Source organism: Melozone crissalis, unplaced genomic scaffold, assembly GCF_028551555.1.
Source record: "Melozone crissalis strain CALT ecotype California unplaced genomic scaffold, PUWL_Pcris_2 ptg000111l_1, whole genome shotgun sequence".
NCBI classification, from domain to species: domain Eukaryota; kingdom Metazoa; phylum Chordata; class Aves; order Passeriformes; family Passerellidae; genus Melozone; species Melozone crissalis.
Genome location: NW_026535888.1, coordinates 9,970,928 through 9,998,670, shown reverse-complemented (window position 1 = coordinate 9,998,670; position 27,743 = coordinate 9,970,928). Strand labels below are relative to the sequence as shown.

The window sequence follows — 27,743 nt, the reverse complement described above, 5'->3', positions numbered from 1 at the left end:
TGCAGTTCCCCCACCCATGCACAGCTGGGAAGGTGCCCGTGGAGGTGAGTGAGACCCAAGGGACATTTCCCCCCTTGCTGTGGCCCCAGAGGAGTTTCTGCACCCCAAATCCCCGGTCCCAGCCCCCCGCCAGCCTCCCCTGCACTGAAATACCAGAGCTGCAGCATTAATAGCAGGGTTCCCTGCCAGGTGCATAGTTTGACCAGTCGGATCACACATGCCAAACCACAGGTATTTTATGAGACGTTTCCTGTTATGAAGACATTTTTGTGGGGATTCATTTTTTTTCCTCCTTTCTTCTTCCCCTCTCCTCCTCCTCCTCCTCCTCTTCCCCATGGGATGGTGGCCTGCCCGGGGGCAGTGGTGACGCTGTCCCTGAGGGCTGGAGGAGCAGAGCAGGAGCCAGAGCTGGGCTGCAGTGGGGATGAGGGTGCTGAGGGTGTTGGAGGGCTCGATCCCCTCGGCTGGAACCCCTTTCCAGGGGGCTGTGTAGGGTCCAAACTGCTCTGTGAACCCAGACTCATGCCCTGACCAAGCACAGACACTCGTGCCTGGCTCCTGGTGTGGGATGTGGAGAATTTGCCCAGACATCAGAGGAAGGAGAGGGGCTGAGAGCCCCAGGGAGCTGCTGGAGCTTTGGGCATCGCTCTCCAAGGACCCTGTGCTGCTGGGCCAGCCCTGCTCCAGGGACAGGTAAGTCCTAGTGAGAGCAGTGGGAACCACTTGGAGTTTTCCTGAGCTCTGCAGGTCAGACCCACCTTGCTCCTGTGCAAAAATAACATTTCCTAAGGCAAGGGGTGTTTTGCAAAGAAATCTGCTAAGCCTGGAGGGACCCGCAGGGAGCGATTCCCGTCCCAGGGAATTTGCAGGCAAGTGGCCATCAACCACAGACATTTAAACTTCCAGCCTCGTGCTGGGGTCACTGGATTCATTGTAATGAGCCTTCTGGGGTGGGGTGCTCAGGGCAGTTCCCTTGGGGGGCTGCAGGGTGGGACATGTGGGGCAGCAGCTCTGTGGCTGTTCCAGCCCTGCCCACCCATCCCATGGAAGGGGACCCTGCTAAGGGAATGCAGTGAGAGCCTAAAATAGCACTTGGGGAGCCCTCAGTGGCTCTGGGTGCAACAAGGAGCCTCAGCAGCAGCACCCTGTTCTCCCAGGGAAAAGAGGTGCTGGCCTTGCACCATGGTAAATACAGCATGGAGCCAGCAGCTCCCAGTGCCCCAGGACAGCTGGTGCTACTGGTCAGCAGCTCAGTCCCTCCCACAGCATCCCCACCTGTGTCCCCATCCTGTGGTTTCCCCACCTGAGCTCTGCACTCTTCCCTCAGCACCTGCCCAGGTGCGACAGCAAATGTGTGAATTGCTGTGAGAACATCTCCTCCTGTCTGAAACACCAGGAACATCCCCATCCCTGCCCAGCTGCTCAGACAGGAGCCTGCCTCGCAGCGTTCATCCTAACAGTGATTCTATTTTAGCATCAGAGTTTGAAGTTCTGTCTCCTTGGTTTTGCTGGGTCCTTTGATCTCCATTTCCTCTCCTTTTCCAGCTTTTTAGCAACCTCCCAGGTGCCAGCACTGCTGCCTGTGCCTGCCTGCCCATCATTGCTCCCGTACATCCTCCCTGCAGTTACCCTCCACAAAACCCCTCTGACAAATCACCCGGTGACCTCACTCCCACTTCACTTTGGAGCTGCATCTCCTCAGGGGAGACTCCAGAGCTCGGCTACTAACTCCCAACAATGCAAGACCTTGGTTGGGGCACCCCTGGCTCCACCAACCCATCCCCAACCACTGCAAACCTTCCTGGCTGCCACCACTCCTTGTCCCGCCAGGTCGGTCACAGCCCTTGGGGACAACGCAGGTGACAGGACCTGCCCAGAGCGATGCTGGGATGTCCCAGCCTGGGGTCAGCCCAGACAGGTGCCCTGTGGCCGAGGATGGTCAATGTCCCCCCCTCTGCCCCCACCCAGTGTCACCGATTCGGCCCCTGCGCCTCTCCTGGGGTTAATGGGGGGGGGGGGGGTGGGAAATATTGTTTATGCTTCTCTAATATCGGCCTTCTGTTTTGCATTTGCCGTTTCTTCAAAGATAGGGAGCCGCCTCTGCCAAGATTCCAGAGGAGATATCCTCAGCAATGCCGACCGCGCTCCCCACCGCACTCAAAGAAAACAAATGTCAGGCCAAGGATTGATATGAAATAGTTTAAAAATGAGAAAAAGCTGCCTTACAGCTAGGTTTACATTAAAATAAATTTCAGGAGCGGGAGCCTCGGCTGCGTCCCTCCCTGGCGGGCGGCGCTGGGGGATGGATGGGGTTACCTGCCGGGGCGGTGCCTCGGTGCTGCCTCCCCCTTGGTGAATCGGCAAATTGGCAAATCGGTAAATCAGCAAATCGGCAAATCGGCAAATCGCAGCCCCGCGCCAGCATCGGCTGCCCCATCCCCTCGCCATTTCCTTCTCTTCACCATTTCTAAACCCATCCCCATCCCCTCATCACCCCCCTCTCTTCACTATTTCTATACCCATCCCCATCCCATCCCATCCCCATCCCCATCCCATCCCCATCCCATCCCCATCCCCATCCCATCCCCATCCCCATCCCTTCCCCATCCCCATCCCATCCCATCCCATCCCATCCCATCCCCATCCCCATCCCCATCCCCATCCCTTCCCCATCCCCATCCCCTGCTGCCCCATGCACCATAAAGGAGCACTCCTGGCACAACAGCCATGTGCAGCTGCTTCCCCATTTCCACACCCAGGGAAAGGGATGGAGTGCACGTTTCAGGCAGTATTTATGTTATTTAATTTAATTTAATTCCTCTGAGCTGATGCGAGACCCCAGCCAGCCCGAGGTGCTCAGTGGAAACTCTGACAAGACGCTCCCGTATCCCACGCTCCTGTCTGGCACAGCCTCGTGCTCCTGGCTGGATTTCAGATTTCCCCTGTGCCCTGTAATCCCCATTTTAGGGGCCATCCTCTCTGCCAGGCTGTGCTCCTGAGGCCCTGCAGCACCATCAGGCTTCCATGCCCCCATCCCAATGGACAACCCCCACATGCCTTTCCATTGGGACAGCTGTGGGTTGTGCAAAATCAAGCTGATTTTTTCCCAGAATTTTGTTTGGAAATAATTTGCCTGACGCCGTCACAAGATGTTTCACCATTGCTGAATCAGCTGCTTTGATTTTTCAATTTGAAATTTCTACTTCTTTTTTTAAATTTTTTTTTTTTTTTAAGTTTCCACATTTCCTTTGTCTTGGGAGTCGACAGCCTCACAGGGAATTCCAGTCGTCCTGCTTTCCTGAGGATTACACCAAACCCTCATGCCACAGGAGCCTGTGCAGAGGCAGCAGAGTCCCACAGGACAGCACCGCTCCTGGACAGCTGGGTGACCTGTCCTGGGGACCATGAGGTGCTACTCAGTGTCCCCACGTTCACCATCTTTGTCATTAACCCTCTTTCAATATCATTTATCACTAAAGCCACACTCTCCTTTCCAGGCTCCAAATTTCCAGTTCAACCAAGCATCCCATCGAATTTGCTCCAAAGGGTTCCAGATCACCCCCTAACCTGGACCCCCACACCCAAAATTGTGCTCATTTCTCACTGCTCTTCTCCTCCCAATGTGGCGCCATCGGGCAGCTCTGCCCTGCCCAGGGCACCCCGCACCTGCAGAGCAACCAGCCCACAGGGAAATGGTGTGGATTTCATGTGTCCCAGATAATCCCAGAGGAAAAACCACTTCTGGACACAGGATGGAGAAAGGAGAAGCTGGGACAGTGCTGGGAGCTGGCTAAGAAAGGCCCAGAGGAGCCAGTGACCTTCACAGCTCCAGAGCATCTGCCCTGGGCGTCGCTGTTACCATTGACCCTTTGCCAAGCAAAACTGGGGCCTTGGAGCTCCAGCACTGGTGGAAAGCAGTGCAGAATATCTGGAATATTTTCTTAGCAGGACTCGCCTGGATGGACACACAGCCAGTGGCTGTCTCTGTGTCCTGCAGTGTCCCAGGGGACTGACAATGGGATGGAGTCTGGTCCCTCAGGGTCAGTCCCTGATTTTGCACCCTGTGCTCCCTTCTGCTCCATTCAAATGCTCCCATTCGGAAGCACCGGGGCACAAAGCCGGACCCTGAACCCGGGGACAGGGAGACATTCATTACAGAACCTTTTGTTTGGGCCTGGAGCTGGAAAAGCACTCGGCTCCCTGTGAGTTCTGCCCCAGGCTGTGTCATGTGGGAACCTCCCTCGGTCCCCACTCGGGACCCACTGCCCACAGGGGTGGCACTGCCAGGACCCCCTGCCTTGGCAAGGGGCACCCAGAGGTGCCAGGAGGTGCCAAGCTGCCCAGGAGGGGCTGGCACGGTTACTGCACCCAAGGGACCCCAAGTGTTATGCCAGTCATCTCCCCATGTTTGCTGCAGGCCCAGATCCTGGGGTTGGATCCAGAGCTGGGAAAAGATCCAGACCTGGGGGTCAGCCCTGATCCAGGGATCAGACCCAACCTGGGGCATGTTGCTGCCTTCTAGGAAGTGGCAGGCACCTGGCAGCCCCAGTTTGGGCAGGCACTGGGCATCTGCTGCAGGTGCCACGCTGCTGCCACACTGGCCTGGCATTGCTGAGCGATGAAATACGGGGAGAAAATTAAATTGACCTGTTCAGCCCATTTTTCTAGAGAACAATCATAAAAAACCCCTAAAAAACAGAAGAGAAAAGATACCCAAGGAACCCTTCAGGCTTCAGCCTGGAGCTGGTGTGGGAAGAGCACAGGAGAAGCTCTGGAGGCACGGATGGCAGGAGGCAATGCCAGGGGACAGTGAGGTGACAGCTCCCTCCGTGCCTCGAGTGGCTGCAGAACCCACCTGGGACAGCACCAGCCTCAGCCTTGCTACAGAAACCAGGGATGAGCAGGGCTGGCTGTGGCTGCAGGGGTGTCTCAGAGAGACCGGGGGCTCCACAGGATCCCCCAGGATCCCCCAGGATGCCCCCGGATCCCCCATCCCAGCCGGGGCTCAGCCCGCGCCCGGCACACCCACGGCGGCGTGGCCGCTCCCGGGAGCCTCCCTGCACAAGCCCACGGACATTTTCCACCGCTTTTACAGCGAGAGCATTAAAACGCTGCTTTCCGAAGGCTCGGCACGCTGAAATGTCAGGCCCTGGGTGGAATGGCGGGGGCGCGGCGGGAGGAGGGCTGCGGTCGGGGCTGGGTGCCAGGAACCCCGATCTGTGCTGGCCTTTGCCCCAAAGGGGGGCACCGGGGGCTGTGGTTGGGACTGAGCTCCAGGAACCCCGATCTGTGCGGGACTTTGCCCCAGGGAGGCACCCAGGAGCCCCCATCTGTGCTGGCTTTTGCCCCAAAGGGGACACCGGGGTCTATGGTCGGGGATTGGCACCAGGATCCCCGATCTGTGCTGGCCTTTGCCCCAGGGAGGCCCCGGGGGCTGCAGCCGCCTCCATCCCCGGTTAACGGAGAGCCGAGAGCGGCTCGGGGAGCCCTGCCCGGGTGCTGCCCCTGCTCTCTTGGCTCCCGGCGCTGTCTCCTGCCCACTGCCGGGCTCCCTTTGTTGGGAAGTCAGGGCTGCCCCTTCCCACGGCCCCCGCCGGGCTCTGCCAGGGCCGGAGCGTGGCCCCGATGAGCCAAGGGAAAGGAAATCCCGTGCAAGGCCAGTGTCCCGCAGCCTCCGGGCACTGCTGCCCGCACCGGCCCGGCACGGAGCGGGAGGTGAAGGGGTGAGGTTCGCTCTCCTCCCGGTTCTTCAGCAACCAGAGATGGCCAAGGGGCTTTGGAGGCGGCCAATGTCCCCTCTGTGCGTGCCCTGGGGATGCTCCCGCACCCAGTTCTGTGCCAAACTCATCTCCAGGCATGGCTGTGTCTGCTGCCCACATCTGGATACCCCTCCTGGCTGCGGGGCCAGCGAGGGAACAGAGCCCAGCCAGGTCTGTCCCTTTAGGAGGCTGGTGGGAGCAGGGACACATCCCAGCTGGCCAGGACAGGGTGTCCCAGCCCTGCAGGAGGGGTGGGTGCAGTGGGGCTGGGGATGGGGCACAGGGACGGTTGTGCAGGAGCAGCCAGGACGGGGTCGGGAAGCCGGGAGAGCCCCGGGTGTGTCCCTGTGTCAGGGCGGTGGGGCTAATTCAGGAGCTTTCAGCACCACCCACAGAGGTGTCCGACGCTTTTATTTATGAACCCGCTGGCTCCTGCGCAGCTCCAGCCTCTCACATGCAGGAAAAAGCGCGTCGGAGCCAAGACAAACAGAGCCAGCAGCATCCCCGCGAGAGGCAGCGCCGGGCGGGCCAAGGATGCTCCGGATGCTGCCGGTGGCCGGGGGTGGCCGAGCCCCGGCACCACGGCCCCGGGGCCGGGCTCCAGCAGCACAGGCTGCCACGGCATCCACACAGCTGCCCTTGGTGTGCTGGCTGTGCAGGGACCCTTTGGGGATGCCCAAATGCTGCCCCCGGTGCAGGGGATGCTGCTGGTGCCCAAAGGCAGGGAGGGATGTGAATTCACACGAGCATCAGGGTGAGGTCCAGCCCAAAAGGGCTGCAATCCATCCCTGGATGGATTGCCCCAGCACTGGCTCCAGCCCCCAGCAGCGTGGCAACAACTGGGTTTTTGTCACTGTGTGCCAGGGAATTCAGCAAACCCAGCGCTTCCTGCTGGTCCCAGCCCAGGCTAATCCCATAAGATGCTCCGTCAGCACAGCCAGCAAGGACAGACAGCAGCTCCTGCCCCCTCCTGTCCCCCAAGCACCATCCAGGGGCAAGGCAGTGCCCAGTGCCCCCAGTGGGACCAAGGTGGATGCAGACAAAGGCACTGCGAGCGCCAGCTCCAGCTCCAGCTGCTCTGGGGACTCGGCTAATGGGGTCCATTTGCTGGGTAGTTCTTGGAATAACAAATTGTATCATCCAAAAAAGCAAAACCACAAAAGGGGATCGGCTTGCAGCTCAGCTCACAAAAGCCCCTTGTCTGGAGGCCCCCTGCGCCCCCCAATCTCCCAGAGAAAACTCAATTTAACCAAAATAAACAGCACACCCAGCCCTGGGCTCTCACGCTCCACACAAACTGGGGACCAACCCGACCCTGCGGCTGGCAAACGCCACCAGTTGGGCACCTGGCTGTGCCAGGCAGTGCTGGAGCTGCTGCCCACTCCTCTAGAGTGCCATCCAGCCAAAACTGATCTCGCAGGGCTCTGGCCATGGTGCAGACCCCAGTGCTGCTCCATTCCCAGTCCATCCCAGTTACCCTCTCTCTCAGGGAGGGAGAGGTCAGGGCTCGTGCAGGAGCAGGGGACATGAAGCCATGGATTTCCTGCAGCAGGATGAAAGATGAAGTTTGACACCTGCCAAACCTTCTAATCCCCCTTTTCACCCCTGCCAGCTTCCTGGCAGGCTGGAGCCCACTGACCTGGCAGGAGGAGCACACAAGGTTCCCAGCATGGCAGGGATGATCCCAGCCTGCAGCAGGACCAGCTGCAGGGCCCCACTGGCTCGTTCTGGTCTCCAGCTCCCACAGGGATGTCCTGTGTCTCCTCTCATGGCCCCAGGGTCACCCAAGGTCACGAGCTCCTGTTTGCATCCTCAGAGGACACAGCAGCTGAGGTGCTCGCCTGGGTCCTGAACTGGGAGGCTGCAGGAGGGGGAAGGTGGAAGGGAGGGGAGTTACACCCCTTCCCAGTGGGTCAGGTCTCCAGAATTATGGGATTTTTGAGCTATTTATCCTGCTGGGGTTGGACCCCAGGGACTAACCTGCCTCCCAAGCCAAGAGCCCTCCAGCAGCAGCCCTGCAGAGGTCCTGCCTTTGGGAAGGTGCCCCTACCATGTCCCAGCAGCAGAGTACAGAGGTTTGTTTCTCCCATGGCTCTGGTCTTCACACCTTCTCATGCAGGACAGGAGCACCAGCTCCCAACCCTTGTCCCCACACTGCTTCTGCCCCCAGCCCCAGTCAGGTATCCCCAGCCCCAAAAATCACCTGAATTATTGACAATCTGAGCAGTTTGGTCAGATTTAGGACCAGGTTCCAGCCAACTGCTACCAGCCAGGGGACTCAAGCAGATGGTCAGTGATGCAGGGACAGCACTGGGATGGGAACAGCCACAACCACAGCCTCCACAGAGCTTTGGGAACAAAACACCTGGACTCCCACACCCCTGGGAGCTCAGGACAGGATGGTCCTGCCTTTGGGAAGTGCCCCTGCCATGTCCCAGCAGTAGAGGACAGAGGTTTGTTTCTCCCACAGCTCTGGTCTTCACACCTTGTGCAAGGCAGGAGCACCAGCTCCCAACCCTTGTCCCCACACTGCTTCAGCCCCCAGCCCCAAAAATCACTTGAATTATTGACAATCTGAGCAGTTTGGTCAGATTTAGGACCAGGTTCCAGCCAACTGCTACCGGGCAGGGGACTCAAGCAGATGGTCAGTGATGCAGGGACAGCACTGGGATCAGGATGGGAACGGTCATGGCCACAGCCTCCACAGAGCTTTGGGGACAAACCACCTGGACTCCCACACCCCTGGGAGCTCAGGACGGATGGCACTGCAGCAGCTCCATGCCTGGCTGTTCCCAGACGGTCGCTCCAGCATCCCTTCCCAGCTGGATGCCCCCAGGATGCCGTGGGCGACCCCGCCGCCGTCACGGCCCATCTGCCGCGGGTAATTCCCGCCTGCCCGGCAGCGCTCTGGCTGCATTCCTGCCCTAAGTACCGCGGATTTGCTGTGCTTTATGAAAAACGAGAAGAATGTTTTAAATGAAATTAATTCTGACGAACCCAAGATTTCATAAAAACACTGCCCGGGCATGGTTTGGCACAGGCCTGCTCTTGTTCGCTCTAGTGCTTCCCTGGGGGGAGGAAAATACCATGCTTGGCATAAAATAATTACAGACTCCTCGTACAGCTCAATTTATGGCTGCTCGAGGAGCGCCGGGGTCTTGTCCTGGCCCGTAGCTGATGCTTGGCAATGACCACATCACGTGTGGTCTTTAATGAGTGGCTACGGGAGGTGTGATGGAACAAACCATCAGCACCAACTGTGCCAGGCCTTTGGGGCAGTGCTGGACACCTGAGTGTCCCAAACCAGGCCTTGAGGGGTCACGTCACGCTGCCACATGAGCTGGCACTTGCCAGCACAGCGCAGAGCTGGCAGGGACAGAGTGTGTTCGTGGTGAGGACGTGTCTGTGCCGGCGGTGGGAAGGAGCAAGGGAGGATCGGGAAGCGGGCACGGAGCCACCGGTGCTCGGCACGGCCCCACCAGCTTCCTTCGGATGCAGACGGGGGAACTGTTGCGGCCCTGCCCGCCTCTCCCTTTCATCTCGACTTTAAAAAGCCATTAAATTGAAACCATAAAGGCACCCAAGCCCTGGAGCGGCTCCGCCGTCCCGCTGGCCCCCGCGCCAGGGATGCTCGGCAGGACGCGCGCAGCAGGAGCAGCTCGCAGGCTCTGACCTTGTTATTTATGTAACACAAAGCTCTTTTCCTCTGTTCCTGCACTGCCGTGAGCCAGAGGCTGAGACCCCCACAATGGGACCCTCAGGGGTCTGTGGGCCCATGGCAATCACGGGGCTTTGGGGTGCTTGAGCTGCTGTGAGGGGCAGGGGGTTGGCCTGGGTCCAGCTGTGGAAGAGGCTCCCCAGGGATGTGATGGAGTCAGAATCCCTGGAAGTGTTCAAAAAACAGACGTGGCACTTCACAGCACGGCTTAGTGGGCATGGGGTGTTTGGTTGAAGGGTTGGCTTGATGATCTTTTCCAACCTTAATGAATCTGTGTGCCTGGTTTGGGGTCTGCCCTTGACCCAAGCTGCCCACCCTGGGGCTGTGGGCTCTGCCCTCCAGGGTTATCAGCTCAGCCCCTACAGAGCCCAAAGCATCTGAAATTAAAGGCAAAGCAAAGACAAAGGTATCGCCACTGTAATCCAAACCCAGGCCCAGGTCAGGATCTGCCTGTGGGTTGTGAGTGCCAGACTGGCAATATCAGGAAATATGAAGAAATAGCAATAAAAGTCGTCTTGTTCTTGTCCTCTGGCTCACAGTACAGGCAGCAGTGAGAAATACCTTTCTGCAGTCATTGACAATGCATGTTTCAGGGTGGAAATATGCTCCTCTGGCAAAAGCCCACATATTTAACCCCGGTGGGCACTGGCAGCTCACCCTGCGAGCCCAGAGCAGGGCTTCAGGGAGGGCAGTGGAACTTCCCAGCCTGGCTGGGCACAGGAGCTCACGAGATGCTGCTCTGGCTGCTGACACGGAGCAGGATGTGAGGGTGATAAGTGCTGAGTGTTGAAATGAAAGCTACAGTGAGAGCAAAGGACCTGCTGCAGCTCTGTGCCGTGCCAAGCCTCCCACCGCCTTATCAGTGCTTCCCTGAGAACATGGCTGTGTTGTCCTGACATTAAATATTCTCCTTGGTGATCCATATCTCCTCCATTTCAGTCACAGCACCCCGAATGCTCCAGCCCTGATGCACACCCTGGATTCACACTCCCAGCCCTGGAGCAGAGCCAAAATCTCCAAAGGAAAAATGCAGCCCGAGCTTCCAAGTTTCGTGGTGAAACCACATGATTTTGATGGGAAGCCATAAATCAGTCCCAGGCTCTCTCAGCCTCCGGTAACTTCTTAAAACAAACCTGGGCTGAATTCTGGGCCTTGTAATGAAATCTGAAAGCAGGTGAATTGGCCACAGGGTTTGTGCATCACCACAATTGAATGCATGGAGCAGCCTCAGATGCCCTGACTATTCTGAGAGGGCTCCCACAAATGATGGGGCACAACCAAAGCATCTTCCACCTCCTGTGGCATCCAAGGACAGGAGAGGCCTGAGTGCTGCCCAGTCCCTGAGACCTTCCCAGCCCTGGGGGCATGGACACCACCCTGCCAGCACAGCAATGAGATGGGCAGGACCTGCTGCCCTGCCCTGCCAGGAAAACGGGGAAAAGTGCAAATCCTCCCGTGGCTGCAGGGATGGGGGCAGCTCCTGAGGTGGTCTGGCCTCAGGGCCTTAGGTTTCGGCACAAAACAAAGTGAAGGCTCTTATTTGGCTAATGTGCCTCGGAAGAAAGGCTCTATCCTTGTTTGCTCCCACTGCTGCATTGTCTGTGGATAAAGCCAGGGATAGTTCTCATCTGATATGGCAATATCATCTCGCCCATCTGGACAGGGCTCTTTACAAGACCCTGCTTTAGAATTTAGATCCCTGGGAACTTGGAAGGCAGCAGTGAAACAAAACCCTCCACCAGAACAATAAAGAGGCTCTCAGCGACAGCCAGAGCTCTGTGGGGCAGGCACAGGAGCACTGCAGGGTCCCAGGGGTCCAGCATGACCAGGCTGCTCCAGCATGCAGCAGGTCTGCAGAAATCTGCTGCTTTGGGGCAGTTCCTGGGGCACATCCCGCCTGGGGAAGGCAGAACTTGGGCTGGGGGTGCTGAAAGAGATAAGCACCCCCAGTTTTGGTGCAAAACAACCAAGCTGGGCAAGGCATTGCATCAGCCACTGCATCCACAGCAGGTGGACACTGAAGTCGCTGTCCTCCTCCCTGACTGCTGCCTGCCAAGCCCTGTCCTGGATGGACGAGGCTGGAAGAGCCTCTGGGGACAAACATCTCCAGATGGGCCAGCAGGACGGGCTCGGCCCCAGGGAAGGTCACAGAGACCAGGCCTGGCTGCTCTGCAGATTTTGGCTGCTGCTGCTGCCTGTGAGCTGGAGCTTTGCTCCGTGAACTCGGCTGACACTGGGGCCAGAGGCCATGGGAGCACTGGGCTGAGGGGACAGCAGACACCCTCACACTGCCACCTTTGTCCTTTTTAGGACCCATCTCTCACCTGCAGCCCCCAGCCAAGCTTGGGAGCCCTACAGAGGGTCAGCAGCCATCAGGAGCCATGGGGTCCCTGCTCCTGGGGTGCTCCTGCAAGAACAGGGCAGGATGTGGCTTTGCTGGAGAGCCCGGCTCCTGCAGCTCTCTGGGGCAGCCCAGCAATGCCCAGGGGTGAGGCAGGCTGTTGGGGAGCAGAGCATCACAATCCCATCCCAGCACCAGGCCGGCGCTGCCCCCCGGCCCCTGCAGATGTTTCCCTGAGCGCTGCCATCCCCGCAGCCCTTCCCGGCCGGGATGGATCCCATTGCTTTGATGTGCAGGGTTATGCAGCCAGAGCAGACAGCCCTGGGGAAGAGCCAGGCAGCCAGGGATGTGACTCAGGAGCGGCTCCGGTGACAGGGGGGAAAGGAAAAGCGGTTTATTATGTCTGTGCCGGCGTCCAAGTCGCCAACGCAGGGAAGCAGCTGAGCCCTGAGCAGGAGGGGAGAGCTGGGGGGACGTGGTGTGGGGTGTCACCCCTGCCTCACAGCCCCCCTGAGGGTCCCAGTCCCACTGGATTACTGCAGGACACAGCCAGGTTCCAGCAGCACCCTGCTCTGCTCCCCAAATGTCCCCATTGTGTCTTTTGCACAGGGAATCCTTGAGTGCAAAAGAGGGAATGGGCATGTGTCAATGCCACCCCATCTTTGTTAAATCAGATAATTACCCTCTCTAATTAGCTGTGACAAAGTGCATGGGGGGCTGGGGATGCTCAGAGTCTAGCACGTGCCCCACAGTGGGCCTGCACCCTCTCCCAGAGGGAAAAACGTGGGATTGAGAAACTGAGGGAAAACAAATTCAATTTGGTGTCTTTTTATGCCCCCCTTTTCTGAACTATGAGATTTTATTGTCACAGATATTTTCTTCAGCGCAGAGGAATGGAAACTCTGCTCCTTCCTGGGCTGTGGACAAGATGAAATAGGAGACAATGACAGAGGGGTGTGTGGGGACAGACGGACAGACGGGACCATCCCCACACCCTCCCCATCGGGTTAATGCCTTTTGCAGGTGCCACTGCCCAAATCCCCTTGATGTTGTAGCAGTGTGAGGAGCCTGGCCATGGCATGCAGGGCCTGTGGAGGAGGTTTTGCCCCTCACATCACAGACCCAGGAGCAGACAGAGCATTAAAACCGGGCGGTTTCACCTCCACCTCCCCAGCAGAGGCTGCACCGCCCGCCGGCAGCCGAGCCTTGGATGCACCGCACAGCGTCCCGTGATGGATCAGCTCTGAAAACAACACCCTGCTAGTCTGCCTCCCCAGCAGCCATAAAACTGTCTTGCAGTTCCTTCGGGGAGGATTTACAGTGGTTCAAAGCATCCTGGAGCGGCCAGCAGAGGCAGGAGCTCCCCACGGGTGCTGCCCCCACACCTGCGGCACCTTGTGGCATTGGGGTGATGCCCCTACATCTTGGCCCTCAGCCACTCCACTTGATTCCCCCCAAACTAACGCTCCTCAACAGGGACTTGGCAGCCCCCCAGAGCAGCTCAGTGACCCCAGGGTCATGCCTGACCCCAGGAGCCCCTCACCAAGGTCCCACACACCCAAAAAGGCTCCTCTCTGGGCTGGGCTGTTCCTGTGCCCTGTGCTGAGGGCAAGCAGGGCAGGCTCTGCCCCGATGGGGACAGCTGGTCTGTAGCTATGGCACAGCCTTGGTGACCATCACTGGAGGGGCAGAACCTCACCCAGCCATGGGCTCACCAAGAGGTGGCTGCTCACCAGCCCTGGGGCTTTCTGGGCATTTGTGACCCCAGAGAATCCAAACCACAACCCCTGGGCACAGCCCATGCCAGGCCCCACTGGCACTAGGAATCTTCCAGCACTGGGCACAGGGAATGGGAGCACTGCCCCCGTGCTCCCCCTGCTCCGTATCCAAGTGGGAAACCAAAAACCCAACGCAAGGTGAGCTGTGCTGAGCCCCTGCCAAGAGCCACGGACAGAAATATCCTTGATTTCACCAAGGTGTGAATAACTTTTGACACTTCTAGGGCTTATTGCCTTAAAAAAATCCCCCCTCAGTCCCCATTCACACTCGGCAGGACTGTGTTTCATATGAATGGAATATATGAATCACTGCAAAGAATTTAAATGCTTCCCTGTACAAAGAAATGCTCCCTCCCCGCCTCTGTGGCCGGGCTCTGCACAGCCTAAAACAAAGGCATGGCAGGAGACGGGACAAATTCCGATCACCAAACTGCTGCCTCCTTGGACAAGGGCAGCCTGGCCTCTCAGTTTGGCCCAGTGCAGCGGGGCAGAGCCTCCACCACCTATTCCAACCCACAACCAACCGCCCTGGCCACAGCACTCGCGGTTTCCGAATTCCCAACGAGCCCCTGACAGCTGCTGGATTCACATCTCTGTGTGCTGTTTGCGTTTTGGCTCTGCTCCTGCTTCTAAACCCCAGTTTTCAGATTGGAACAGGCAAAGAAAATTGCTTTATTGCCATTCCTCTGCCCAATGCGGGAGCTGGGACGATCCACCGCCCCGCTGCTGGGAGATGGGGTCAGCTGGGCTGACGGAAACCAGGCGAGTCTTCCTGCAAGAACCTCTCCCATTTTTTAGCACTTTTGGGTTTTGCTGCTTCTTTTCCCTTCGGGCAACAGGGCGAGGAGGAAAAATGTAACTGGAAGCCTGGCGCAGCCCTGCAGCGTTTCCAGCTGTGATGTTTCCCCTGGCATCGCTGCCTCGGCTCCACACACGCGGTTGTGTCCAGAGCCCCAGAGGAGTGAGGAAAGCCAAGATGGGGTTCAGGCACCTGGGTTGCATTGGTTCCTAAAAGAGCAGGGACAGGACAGCCCCACCACAGCACAGCCCCTGCCCAGGGGGCTCCCAGCCACCAGCCCTGCTGCCAGGTCTGTGTCCTAAATTCGTAGGATCCAGCTCTGAAAGGAGCCGCTTTGTTTCCCAATATCCCTCGCAGACGGATCAAAACTGCATTTTTACAGAAGCAATAAAAATCCCAGGAATTCACCGGCCTTATGATTTATTAAACATGTTCCTTATAGCAAAGCTGCCCATAGATGAGAAATATCTCCGGTAGGTTATTGCCTGGCCTGGGGCTACCGTACAGGGGGGATCTTTCCTGGCTTATTGGGAATGTTCAAAGCCGGAGAACCTGGTAGCTCAGGAGCCAATTAACAGCAACACTCTTAAAAAAAATAAGCACCTGGTGTTTCCCAAGGTTTTTGTAGAAGGCACCACAGTGCCAGTACCCGGGAATGGTGCCGGTACCCGGTGCAGATGTTGGAGCTCTGGGAGGGGAAGAGACTCCAGGCAGGGCTGGAGCAGCGAGTGCCAGCAGTGGCTGTCCCAAAGGCCACGGCACTTTCCCCGACACACTTTTGTTCTCACAAACATTTCCTAACAGCAGAAAGAAGGGGCTGGGCACTGGGAGACGGCAAAGGCTCTGGGGAGGATTCACTGGGAACGGGATGAGTCACAGGAGGGAGAAAGGATGAGAAAAGGTGAAGTAGAGGAAAGCGGGCTCAGACCTGCCCGAAAAGGGATGGCTGGAGTGTTCCTCGGGGAAAAGGCACCAGAACAGCGGGACTCGTGACTGGGAAATCCACGGGATCAGCTCCTGCCCGAGCCCGTCGCCACCCGCGGGATGCGCAGGCGAGCGGCACCGGGAGCGGCACCGGGAGCCCTGACCCGTCCCGGCGGAGCGGCGCGGACCTTACCTCAGCTCCCGTCGGCGCGGCGGAGCGGAGCGGAGCGGAGCGGCGGGCACGGGCGGCCGCTGGCGGGAGCGGCGGGCCGGGCCGGGCCGGGCCGGGCACCCCGCGGGGCGGAGCGGGGCGGGCGGGAGGGCGGAGCGGGGCCGGGGGCGCGGGAGGTGCGGGGGATGCGGAGCGGGGCCGGGGGCGCGGGGGATGCGGAGCGGGACGGGGGGATGCCGAGAGAGGGATGCGGAGCGGGATCAGGGGTGCGGGGGATGCGGAGCGGGACCAAAGGTGCGGGGGATGCGGGGAGCGGGTGCTGCGATTTCTCTCTTTTCCCTCTTTTTTCCTCTCTCCCCTCGGCGGTCCCAGCCCGGCCGCGCTGCTCGTTCCTCGGGCTCAGGAGGGAGGGAGACTGCGCGCACCGCACCCCGAGAGCGCGGCCCCTCTGCCCCCGCCCCCCCGGCCCCTCCTCGCCACCCCACCCGGGACAGGGGGCCCGGGCACGGCCCCCAGACCCGCCCGCCTTCCCCCGAGCAGGGATGCCCCGTGCCCCGGCCCCAGAACCGCCTGCCTTTTCCCGAGCAGGGATGGCCCGTGCCCCGGGATGCTGATGCCAGCAGGAGCAGCCACAGGGTGGGAAAAGAGCCCCCTCCATGTGCAGAGCCCCCAGGACTGGGTGCTGCCCAACCCTGGGATGGGGTGAATGAGCTCCAACCTTCTTTCCCCTTCTTGGCCCGTATGGCTGGAGCAGCGTTGCCCCCATGCCCACCCAATGTCCCTTGTGGACACAGGGCCTCAGCAGGACACGATCCCAACTTCTGAGGTGTAAGAATTTCACCACCCTGAAAATCCCCTTGCCCTGGGCACGACAGTTTGGAAATGTGGTGCCAGTGGAGCCGGTTGCTGCTGCCTCGTGATTTTGAAATCACACACACCAGCACGGAGGTGCCTCAGCCCCAGGAGAACAGGATGCTGGCACCTGCCTGTCCCGGGCACCGTGTGCTGCCCATGCCCGGGGCGGAGGAGCCGTGGGCATCCCGCTGGCAGCCGCGTGCCAGGCACAGCCGGGACATGGCAGGGACACAGCGGGGACACCGCGGGGACACAGAGGGGACACTACGGGGACACTACGGGGACACGGCCGGCGCTGCCGCAGCCCCGGGTGCGGGGTGCAGGGCCCCGGTGTGCCCCGCGAGGCAGATTAGGGTTGCTCAGGCAACGGGCACGGAGAAAGCCCGTCGGGATGGAGGCCGCTGGGTGCACAAGGGTGTTTGTTTTCTGTATTAAGCGCCTGAGCGAGGGGGGCATCAGACAGCTAATCCCCCCTCAATGGCTTCCCCCGGAGAGCAGCCGCCGTGGGGCCGGACCCTGCTCCCAGGAATGCTGATGTGCTGTGCCCTGCGTGGGGCTGGGGTCCCCTCGGTGCCCTGAGCGGGCAGGGCTGGGGGTCCATCCTTTACCAGAGCGCCCAGGGCAGGGTGAGCAGCTCAGGGAGCCCCAAACCAGGGCTGAGCCCGGCTGAGCACACAGTGACTGCTCGGGGGACGGCTGCTGGCAGCAGCTGCTCTGCCACCACCTCAGCACCTCAACCACAGTGTTCTGGCTCTCCTGCCCACGGCCTTGTGCCACCTGCAGCGCCCGGGCACAGGGCAGAGCATTCAGGGGCCTCCGTTGGCACGGCAGCTCCCACAGAAACCAACCAGCCTTGTTTAACCAGAGCTCTCACTGGCAAAGCATTTCCTCTGCTCAGAGGCTCATTTGCCAGCACAGACATTCCTCTGTCCCACAGAGCAAACCATGGGCTGCAGCCTCGCTCGGTGCCGGCCCCTGCTGCCTGTCATCGCTCCTGTGCTGGCTCCTTCCTCCCCAGGATGGAGCCTGGGCTGCACCCCTGGCACCCTGGCCATGGCACCTTGGCTGTGCTGTGCCACTCTGGCTGCTCCTGGCCATGCCACCTGGGCTGTGCTGTGCCACTCTGGCTGCTCCTGGCCATGCACAGCCTTCTCCCTGCTGCCCAGCAATGGTTATTTTTGTTCTGGAGTCTTCTAACCCCTCATTGGGTTCTTTCTTTTCTTTTATATCTTGTGGAGTCACAGCTGCTTCTGACTGCAGCCCCCTGATGCTCTGGTGTGGGTGCTGGTGCACCTGCTGACTGGTAGAGAGCAAGGAACTGAAAAATGTGTAGGACTTGAATAAATATTACCAAGCAACGCCTGACCCTCAATATTCTTACACTAAATGTAAAACCCAGCTCTGTGCCAGCTGTTGGGAAAAATTCTATGAAATTAACTCTATTCCAGCCCAAAAGATATCCAGGTGTGAGCTCACAGAGGATGCAGCAATCCCAGGCTGAGCAAGGAAAGAGAACAACTCACCCAGTGCCATAACTCTGAGTAGCTCATCCAACTTCAAATTTATTTATTTATTTGAGCTAAACAACTGATGCCTCTCAGCACTGCGCCGAGCCACTGCTGATGGCTCTCCTCCCCAGCAGGAGAGGGAAGCCAGGCTTAGAGTGGGATTTAGGGGCTCTGCTGCCTTTATCTCCTGGCAGCTCTGCAGCCACTGCTGTGCCAGGGCTCCACGGTGTCCCCAGGGCTCCTTGGTGTCCCCAGGGCCACACTGAGCCACTGAGAGCAACCCTGGGCACTGCTGTACCTCAGGGTGCCCCCCAAAATCCCCGTCCCAGCCTTGCAGCGGCTCTGCGCAGGAGGAACAAGAGAGAGGCAGGAGACATAATTCAATCTGGGGCTGCAAAATGCCTTAACTTAATTTTGGTGGGTCACGGGCATAATCGAATCAGCCCCGTGCGCCGGAATATCGTTTCCATGTTTCCACAAGGATGGATAATTGTGCTCAGAAAGCCAGCCCTTGGTGCTCCAGTGGGAAAATGTGCCATGGGGAGGTGGGAGGGGGTCAGGAGCTGGGCTGGCAGTGCTGCTGTGCCCGCTCAGGGTGCTGGCATGGAGGGACAAGGACACACAAAGGGCTGGGGACATCACCCTGCTGTGCCAGCTGTGGCGTGCAGGTGAGAGGTGGCCCGGCCAGGAGGACACCAGGCAGGGAGTGGCAGTGTCAGCAGAGTGCAGGGTGAGCCACGGCTCCGTGTGGAGCATGGTGCCAGATCCCAGCCTTCGGGAACATTCAGTGATGGATTAAATGCAATCTGACTACCACTGTGGGAGGTTGGAGAGAATTACTTCATACAAATGCACTTCGGAAAGTATTTAGAGTCAAATTTTCAAAAGCCCCTGAACGATTTAAGAGCCAAAATCCCATTTTCCAAAGTCACTTAAACGAGCAAGAAAAGATCAGTTGAGAAAACACGCGAGCGGACGGGGCCTGGAGGGACAGGGCTGCGGTGGCAGCACCACGCTGCCATCAGCCACTGCAGCCCTCACTGGGGACACACGAGGATGCATCAGCCTCAGAAAACATCCCTGTGTGTGTCTTTCCAATGAATCAGCCCGGGATGGGTCAGATGGAAGGGAATTGTCCCGCTGGGGACAGGGACAGCGCCCGGCTCAGCAGCGCCGGGGACATCAGTGCCACCTCCGGCTGCCACCCCGGCCCCGGCGGGGCAGGAAGGGTCCCCGGCTGTAACGGGAGAAGGCAGGGCTGCAGCTGGGAACCGCAGGGCTCCTTCCCTTACCCCACAACCGCTGCAGCCTCCTAAAAGCATCTCCAGTTCCCCGCTCAGCATCCTAATGAACCGCAAGGGCAGCTGGGGCCCTTTGAGGCAGCAACCATGGAGACTCAACCCCCCCAAAGAGCAAATCCCAAAGCAATTAGCCTTGCAGGGGCTGGTGGAGGTTCCACATTCCTCGGTGGCTGTAAAGCTCTTTACTGGGATTGTTTTCCTGCGTGAGCCCTGCCCGGGGTACACACGGTGGCTCCGGCTCCCAGCACCTTTGGTGCACGCCATAAAAAAACACTCTCACGTTGCCTTTGCTGGGGCTGAACCCGAGCGAGTTTACACACTTCCCCCAATAGAAAGCGAAAAAAAAAAAAAAAAAAAGGATCTGAGACGGAATTCTTGCTCCAGGATCCTTTACAATTCCTGGAGGACATTTTTGGAAAGGGAAGGGTTGTATTTACTTTGGCAGCTGACTCTGCTTCTATATACATATGCATGGAAAAACTGCACTCACCTACGGTTTCCAGGGCTGCCTTGTCTGCAGAGCACCAGCCCAGGTGGTAGCTGGCGGCCCCTGGCCCTCTGTTTGGAAATGGCACGTGGAATTGGGAGCTGAAGTTTAAATATTTCCCCAGGGCAGCCCTGGAAGCTGCTGGCACTTCCCAGGAGCGCTGGAGGGGATGCAGCATCCCTGGAGCTCATCACAGCTCAACAAAACCGGAGTCAGGATTGTCTCTGTGATGCCCCCATGTGCCCCCATCACCCCCCTCCATGGGCATCCCTCCTCACCTGCACCTCCAGCCTTGCATTGGCTGCTGTGATTAATTCACTGACAGTGGGCTTGGAATAAATCCACTCGTTGGCACGTTGTAAATTCATCACGTGCTGGGGACGCGCATTCCAGCCCACCATAAACACCCCTGGCTAGGAGCTAGTAAATCTGCCTGCAGAGCTGGGGGATGGATGGAGCCCCTGGGTCCAGTGCAGGGCTGGGCTGACCCCACAGCACCCGAAAGGAGCTGTCAGGAGCAGGCTGGCCCAGCTGCTGTCACCCTCCCAGCAAAAACGCAAAGCCAAAAAAACCCCAAAAAACCAAACCAAACAAAAAAAAAACCAAAAAGAAGAGATATAATGTTGCTATGCCAGTCCCACCTGAAGAGTATAAGAAGTAAATTAAGGTTCGCTGGAAGAAGTTGCTGGAAGACGCTGGAAGTGTCCCCCTCCCTGTGCCATTCCTGCACTGGTGGCTGGGCTGGGTGCTCCCATGGGTGCTGGGGACCCATCCCATGGCATCAGGGTCCTGCAGCCTGTCTGGGAGCTGCAGGAGCACACAGAGGAAGTTCAGCCGAGCTGCTGAAACATCCAGGCAGTAAACCAGTTGTAAAACAGAGAAAAAAAAAAAAAACCCCAAACCATTTTATTATCCACCAAACAGCTGCTGCTTCATTTTATGGGGGTCATTCTGTGAGGAGGTCAGAGATTGACCAGGTTTTGGTGGGCTCCAGGCTCCTGGCATCCTCAGCTGTGTTCCTACAGCCCCCATCCACCCCCGGCACCAGCCTGGCACTGGGGACACTGTGGGCATGGGCAGGGAAGGGCACAGACAGGGAAGGGCACTGGGTACAGGGAAGGGCACTGGGTACAGGGAAGGGCACGTGTGGCTTTATCAGCTGCTCTATTGTTGGGGCTGTCAGCAGGTCGCCCTGGGGAGGGGGTCTGGGGCTCTGTTTGGTGATGCTGCATCCTGAGGCAGCCTGGGACCCGTCTGCAGGGCCAGGAGGGTGTGAGCAGTGCCAGGGCAGGGCAGGGAGCGGGCACCAGGGCTGGTTCCCATGGCCTTGCCCCGGAGAGGAAGCTGGGGCACAGCTCAGCATCCCTTTCCCAGAGGAAGCCAAGGGCTGGGAGGTGGCACTGCCACAGGATGCAGGTGCCATCCTGGGGGGCTGGGGCTGCTGCAGCACGGAGCTGCATGGAATTTGTCCCCTCTGGAGAGCTGAATGACCCAGAGAGGGTCCCTGGGCTGGTGTCCCCATGGAGGGATGGGCATCACCAGGGACAGACAGCCATGGGGACGTGCCACACGCTGCCCTGCTGCTCCTTTTCTCATTCTCCATCCCTTCTGCCCCCTTTGCCCACGCTGGTGGGTGCTGTGAGCCCCACATGGGCCCATTTGGGGACCCTGGGATGTGGCTTGTGACAGCACCAGGGAGGGGGCCCGGGGGTCTGTGCCTGCCCCAGTGCAGCACCACAGCCCAAGAGCTCCCGGCAGCTCCAGCCTCTATGAAATAATTTGTTATTTTAGTTGTAAAACAGTAAGTGGCCCCTTTCCAGGAGGAGAAGGGAAAAGCCAAACGGCCCCAACTCCTGCTAATGAGTGAAGCAGTCAGTCAGCACGGGCAGGACTGGCATGGGAGCAGGACCCGCCTGCCCTGTGTCCCCTGTGAGACCCCTGTGACACCCCTGTGCCCCCTGTGAGACCACTGTGCCCTCTCTGACACCCCTGTGACATCCCTGTGTCCCCTGTGCCCCCTGTGCCATCCCTGTACCCCCTCTGACACCTCTGTGCCCCCTGTGCCATCCCTGTGCCCCCTGTGCCATCCCTGTGCCCCCTGTGACACCCCCGTGCCCTCTGCATTGCCCTGAAGGGCACAAGGGCTGAGCTAATGATTAATTACCAGGGCTGCCACCTCTCAGAGGAGCTGCTGCTCAGGGCCACGCTGTCACAGTGCTGCAGGGACAGAGCCTCCCTCCCCATGGATCTCATCCCAGGTGCAGGGGATGCTCTGTTTCAGAGGTGCCAGGGGAGCTCCAGTGTGCCCAGCACAGCACCAGTGCCCAAACCACTCCCTGTGGCTGTCACCAGGATGTCCCCAAGCACAGCAGTGAGGTGACAACAGCACAGCTGAAGCCAACCAAAGCTGTCACAACCTCACACCCTTCATGCCCCATGTTGGGTGCTGGGACAAGTTTCCCCACCTGAGCTCCAGAGGGGATGGGAAGCCCCAGAGGGACGTGGGGATGGATGGAACTGTGCTGTTCCCTAATCCAGGGTGGCTGTCATTTCCTTCTTGGCATCTCCCCTGTCCCCAGGGATGGGGACACCTGGAATGGCCCCTCCTGCCCCTGTGAGCAGCAGCCCTGGGGTGCAGCAGGGCCCTGCTCAGGGATTTGACCCCCCAGCAAAGGCAGTGCCTGCTCTGAGTGTGGGGAGTGGACCCAGAACACCCTTTGGTCAGGGTCACTACCAGGGATTTCCCACCCTAACAGAGGCAGTGACACTCTGAGTGCTGGATATGGACAAAGAACCCAGCTCCCTTTGGTCAGGGTCATTCCCAGGAATTTCACCGCCTAACAGAGGCAGTGACACTCTAAATGCTGGGTATGAACAAAGAACCCAGCTCCCTTTGGTCAGGGTCATTCCCAGGGATTTCACCCTTCAGCACAGCCAGTGCTTGCTCTGGGTGTGGACGAAGAACCCAACACCTTTTGGTCAGGATCATTCCCAGGGATTTGACCTCCTAACAGAGGCAGTGTCTGTTCTGAGTGCTGGGTGTGGACAAAGAACCCAACTCCCTTTGGCCAGGGTCATTCCCAGGGGTCTTGCAGTGATGCTGGGGCACTCCAGGCATCACTCCCAGAGTCTGCCCCAGGCATCACTCCCAAATTCTGCCGTGGAGAGCTCCAGGGCTGTGCAGGCAGCACCCCTCCCGCTGTCAGGTTATAGACTCGAGTCCTCAAAAATGCCAAAAATGCACCGGGAATCGAGGTTGGCCCGAAGAGTTTTGATCTCCCCGCAATTGCTGCGGCGTGGCTGTAAGTGCATCCAGATGGCTCAGACCACACAGACGGGGCTCCCACCGCCACCGTCACCTGCGGCCACCCCGCCTGTCCCCTCGGTCACCTCTGGGCTGGCGGCATGTGACAAGGGGCAGCGCTCGGGGACACCTCAGGAAATGCATCAAAATAACCCCTTCAAACACCAAACAAAACGGGTTGGGGTGTTTTGATTTCAGAGGTTAACAATATCAAGAGTCTGAGCCTTTGTATGTATGATGATTATTATTTTTTTTTTAAGAAAAGAGAAAAAAAATAGATATCCCTCCAGCTGAAAAATACTTTTGCAAATGGGAGCTAGAACAAGATATTTTTATAGTATCTCCTCATTAACTATAAATTCAATTTTGGTTGTTTCTTCTTTCTTTTGTTATGCATTATAATACACATTATTCTCTGTATAATATATTATAATTCTCTATTCTCTATATAATTATGGTTTATAATATATAAATTATTCTCTATGTAATTTCTCTATATAATATATAAAACATATAAATTATCTATATAATCTCTATTGTCTATATAATTTACATTATATTTCACTATTCTCTATATAATTATAATTTATAATATATAAATTATTATCTATGTAATTTCTCTATATAATATATAAAATATAAAAATTATCTATATAATTTCTATTCTCTATATAGTTCTCTATATAATAATGTCCCCATTATAACACACACTGCTCTCTATATAATATATATTATAATTCTCTATTCTCTATATAATTAGAATTTAGAATATATAAATTATTCTCTATATAACATATAAAACATATAAATTATCTATATTATCTCTATTGTCTATATAATTCTCTATATAATAATGTTCCCATTATAATACACACTATTCTCTATATAATATATATTATAATTATCAATTCTCTATATAATTATAATTTATAATATATAAATTATTCTCGATATAATTTCCCCATATAATATATAAAATATATAAATTATCTATATAATCTCTATTCTCTATATAATTCTCTATATAATAATGTCCCCATTATAATACTATTCTCTATATAATATATATTATAATTCTCTATTCTCTATATAATTATACACACAGCCCAGAGCACCTGGGGATTTGATTTTGACCCCTGGAGCAAGTTACCAGCTTTGTATGAGCACCTGAAAGCCACAGAGGTTTGAATAGTGTAATAATAAAATATTCACAGGGTGAAAATGTAGATTTTAGGATTTTTGGTATGGGGGTTATGGGGACAAGATGGAAGAATCAGGGTGTGTCCAGCCTTTCTCCTTCTTCTCTTTGTTCTCCATTTTCTGCAGTGATGTTGGCACTTTGGAATTGGTTAGGAGTAGAAGTGCACTGTCTAACATAGGTGATGGGTATTGGGAATTAAGTGTAAATATGTTATACGTAGTTTGTAGTATAAAAGGACAACACAGAGTGCCTGTGGCTGCCCTGCTGAGCAGACCTCGGCTGGGCAGAAAGAAAATTTTATAGAAAAGAATTAATAAACAACCTCAAGACCGAAAAGTGAAGAGCAGAGACATCCTGCACATCTCAGGGCAGCAATTAACAACCAAAACCCGAGAACCTCCCGTTGTTGTGCTGGATGTCACAGAGACCTGAGCATGCTGCAGCCACAGAGCAGCTGCTGAAGGTGATGCTGAGCTGTGGCTCAAAATCTCTGTCTCTGTCCCCTTGGCTCCAGCACAGTCCCTGATGGGCTCCTCAGTGTGCCAGGTCCCTGCCTGGCTCTGTCACCTCACCATTTCAGTGAGCTTTGCTATTGCCAAAACTTCCAAGAGGTAGGAAGGTGGTTGTGGTAATTTACAGCAGGTGAGTGCTGTCCCTACAATAATCTGTGATTATTTTGGTGCTTTTACTGCATCTTAGAGCTGAGGAGGGAGGGATGGAGGGATGGAAGGGTAGATGAAGGCTGGCAGACACCCTGGCCTCGAGGTGCTCCCCAAAGATGCCTGGTCCCAGCTCATTGCATCTGTTCTGGCCCCACCGAGGGCGCTGCTGCCCATCCTTCTCCTCCTGCTCCCCAAGATCTGATGAGCAGGTGATGCTGAATCAGACAAAGGCTCTTTTTGACCCACCAGTCACATTTCTCATGCTCAGAGGCACAGTGGGAGCAGGGCTGGTGAGGCAGTGCAGGTGCTTGGACTCAGCCAGGGGTGCTGGAGGGGGCAGAGGGGCACAGACAGGGCTGGGGGTCCCTCCTGCCCATACTGGGGCCCCCAGAGCACCCTGGTGCTGGCTCCTGGTCTCATTCCTTCCAGGAGAGGGAATGTGTTTACCCAGAGCTGGCTCCTTAGGGAACAAACCTGCAGTGCCTTTTGTCAAAAAGCATTTCTAGAGAGTTCAGAATTTCCTTTCCTGAAAGCCAGCTCCCAGGAAGGAAAACATGTTTTCACCAAAAACTGGTGCCCAGTTCTGTGTGTTTAACTGAGAACAGAAGACACAGTGTCAGCAGTGAGAGGGCTTTGCCCAGCTCTGGTCCTCCAAGGACACCAGGGACAGCGGGTGACCTTGGTCAGGGGACAAGGGACAAGCCCAGTGCCAGCCCAGCTGCCAGCACGGGGCTCAGGTGGTACCAGGGAACCCAGGACATCCCTCTGGCTGTCCAGGATGGCCAGGACCCTGCCAGGGGGCTCAGAAGCCCAAAACACCTGTGGCTTTGACTATGACCCATGGAGAAAATTACCAAGCTTATGAAGATCTGCAAGCCACAACAGTTTAGGTAGAAAAATAATGAAGTTATCACAGGGTGGAAAAGTAGATTTTGGGAGTTTTAGAATGGGGGTTCAGGAGGCAAGATGGAGGGAACTGGGTGTGTCCAGCCTTTCTCCTTCTTCTTCTTGGCCTCCATCTTCTGCTGTGATGGTGGCACTTTTAGATTGGTTTAGAGTAGAAGCTCACTGTCTAACACAGGTGATAGGTATTGGGAAGTTATTGTAAATATTGTACAGGTAGTTTTTAGTATAAAGAGATAACACCACCCTGAGGGCAGGCAGAGTGCCTGGAACTGTCCTGCTGGATGGACCTCGTCAGGGCAGGAGAAAGAATTTTATAGATAAGATACAATAAGCAACCTTGAGACCGAGAAATGAGGAGCCCTGACTCATTCTTCAATCGCCAGGCTAGGAAAAGAGACTTTCTAACACATCTCGGGGTCACTCTGTGCAGCTAAAGATCCCAATACTGGTGGGGATGCTCCCAGCATCCAGCCTGTTCCTCTCCCATCACCTGGAGCAGGTCCTGGTGCCATCCCCATCCCCGCTGGCCTCCTCGGCCCTGGTCTCAGCTGAGCCCCTCAGGCCGGTGCTCCCCCTCCCCTGCCCTGCCCACCAAACCGAGGAAGTCGCAACCGCAGAGCTCTTGAAAGCATTTTTCTGGTGGAGACCACCGGTACTGAGAGATTAAAATTGCTGTTGTTTCTTCCATTACTCAGCTTTCCTGAATTATGGGGTGTAATACTCAGGGAGTGGGAATAATTAGGGGAGAACAATGGCAGGCTTGAAGGCTTAACTACGCCTGTGTGGTACTGCCGGCCAGGCCAGCCTGCTGTCACATTTCTCTGGGCCTCCATTTTCCACAGCCCCTGCCAAGCCCTTTCCACTCCGGTGCCCGCTCCGACTTCCTCATTCCTGGGGCTCTGCTCCCCGGAATGCCCCGGTTAACGCTCGGCTCCCCGGCCCCCAGCACCCTCAGCAGGGCTCTGTGCCCTGCCTGGATGGGACGGAGAGCCTGGGGGTGCAGGAGTGTGGGCTGGAGGGATGGAGAGCCTGGGGGTGCAGGAGTGTGGGACAGAGGGATGGAGAGCCGGGGGTGCAGGAGTGTGGGCTGGAGGGATGGAGAGCCTGGGGGTGCAGGAGTGTGGGACAGAGGGATGGAGAGCCGGGGGTGCAGGAGTGTGGGATGGAGGGATGGAGAGCCTGGAGGTGCAGGAGTGTGGGATGCTGAATCCTGGGGGATGCAGGAGAGTGGGATGGAGGGATGGAGAGCCTGGGGGATGAAGGAGTGCAGGACAGAGGGATGGAGAGCCTGGGGGATGCAGGAGAGTGGGATGGAGGGATGGAGAGGCTGGGGGTGCAGGAGAGTGGGACAAGAGGATGCAGGACCCTGGGGGATGCAGGAGTGTGGGATGGAGGGATGCTGAACCCTGGAGTGAAGGGATGTGAGAGTGGGAGAGGCTGGGGGTGCAGGTGTGTGGGACAGAGGGATGGAGAGCCTGAGGGGTGCAGGAGTGAGGGACAAGAGGATGCAGGACCCTGGGGGATGCAGGAGTGTGGGATGGAGGGATGCTGAACCCTGAGGGTGCAGGAGTGAGGGACAGAGGGATGCTGAACCCTGGGGGATGCAGGAGTGTGGGACAGAGGGATGCTGAACCCTGCAGTAAAGGGATGTGGGAGCTCTGGGGATGCAGGAGTGTGGGATGGAGGCATACTGAACCCTGGGGGATGCAGGAGTGTGGGACAGGGGGATGCTGAACCCTGGAGTAAAGGGATGTGGGAGCTCTAGGAGGGGCTGGGAGGGTGCAGGAGTGTTGGACAGAGGAATGCTGAACCTTGGGGGATGCAGGAATGTTGGACAGGGGGATGCTGAACCCTGAGGGGTGCAGGAGTGTGGGACAGAGAGATGCTGAACCTTGGGGATGCAGGAGGGTGGGAGTGGGGGAGGCTGAGGGGATGCAGGGGTGTGGGACAGAGGGATGCTGAACCCTGCAGTAAAGGGATGTGGGAGCTCTGGGGGTGTGGGAGCTCTGGGGGAGTCTGGGGGGCTGC

The 27,743-nt window shown here is 57.0% G+C and overlaps 1 protein-coding gene across 1 annotated transcript in view; it reads right to left on the bottom strand.

Moving 5' to 3' along the window:
• COL8A2 (collagen type VIII alpha 2 chain) overlaps positions 1–15,536 on the bottom strand; it is a 30,954-nt gene extending 15,418 nt beyond the window's left edge. Inside the window, exon 1 of the mRNA XM_054292618.1 lies at positions 15,513–15,536. The gene's annotated coding sequence lies outside the window, so the exon portion shown is untranslated. The remainder of the gene's footprint in view (positions 1–15,512) is intronic.
• Positions 15,537–27,743: the final 12,207 nt, after the last annotated feature.